The sequence below is a fragment of the Cupressus sempervirens genome, chromosome 10 (genome assembly GCF_028749045.1).
Source record: "Cupressus sempervirens isolate cs-2001-9-10 chromosome 10, ASM2874904v1, whole genome shotgun sequence".
Lineage (NCBI taxonomy): Eukaryota > Viridiplantae > Streptophyta > Pinopsida > Cupressales > Cupressaceae > Cupressus > Cupressus sempervirens.
Window position 1 is genome coordinate 650716001 of NC_143127.1, and position 1203 is coordinate 650717203.

Sequence of the window (1203 nt, forward strand, 5' to 3'; positions counted from 1 at the left end):
CACCGTTCTAAAAAAATTTCCAGCCAAAAACTCTCTTATCAATTAGCAACCACCAACAAGAGATTAATAAATATTAATGACTTATAATATCAACTCTAAAATGTTATGCACTATTCCTAGTCAAATTAATACTTATCTCTTTCAAATAACCCCTCCTTACCGGAATGGCCTACAGTTTGGCCAAACTAAAGCACCATGAATCACAGTAGCAACCTCCTTGCTGCATTTGACGCCTAGCCCGACATGGCCATTGCAGTCACCAACAACAACAAAAACCTTGAATCATGTTCTCTGTTCTGCTCTCATTTGCTTTTGCACAAGTGTGATTTTCATGACTTCGTCCTTCAATTGGAGATCCATTGCTTCCACGATCTGGTGTTCCTTCACGAGGAGAGAGAACAAGTAGATCTGTTCAAGGGACTTGATTTTTCCCTCCTTTACGAGTCGGCCTAGCTTGGTGACAGGAACCCATTTTTCTTCCTCGTCTTGTCGTGGTCTGCAACCACGACAGTCACTTTGCCCTCGATCGCCACGGCCTCTCTCGCTGCGCTCAAATCCAAATCCGCCTCTTTCCACCATGATTTCGCAGACGAAGCAGCTCAAGTTTCTTCACAGAATTTGTTGCGTTGTTAACAATGCGATGAGAAAGGAAAATGAAATTTTGCAGCAAAATATTGTTGTTGACTTAAAAATCTCTTCCAGGCCAGTGGTGAAGAATGTTCAACTGTGTGAAGAACTGTTTTTTCTGGCATAAAGCTCTACAAAGTATAGCTTATAACAATCTGTATGAGAAAATGAAAATAATTCTAAATTTTGTCGTATCATTCCATTTAAGCGTGGTCTGTAAATGTTATTCTAAATTCCGTTTAGAATTTTGTGTAACTCTTCTCATTTAAGAATTGCATGTAAATCTTGCTATCAAAAATCATCTTTAAATCTTCCTCATGCACTCTATTTTGGAGATGTTTCTAAATTTTTCATTCAAGAATTGCCTGCAAATCCTTTACTGCATGCATTCTATTTTAAAACTTGTTTCTAAATCTTTCATTCAAGAATTGCCTGTAAATCTTCTCATACATTCTATATATGGAAGAGACACAGACACCTTCAATCAATAATACAAAGAGATGATGCCAAGAACAAATACTTTTGAATAAGTATTATCGAACGCTCGACCAACGTTAAAAATGCATGATAATAATA

At 37.2% G+C, this 1203-nt stretch overlaps 1 pseudogene; it reads right to left on the bottom strand.

Moving 5' to 3' along the window:
* Window positions 1-217: 217 nt before the first annotated feature.
* On the bottom strand, window positions 218-850 carry LOC149535496 (small ribosomal subunit protein uS5 pseudogene; annotated as a pseudogene).
* Between the last annotated feature and the right edge of the window lie 353 nt (window positions 851-1203).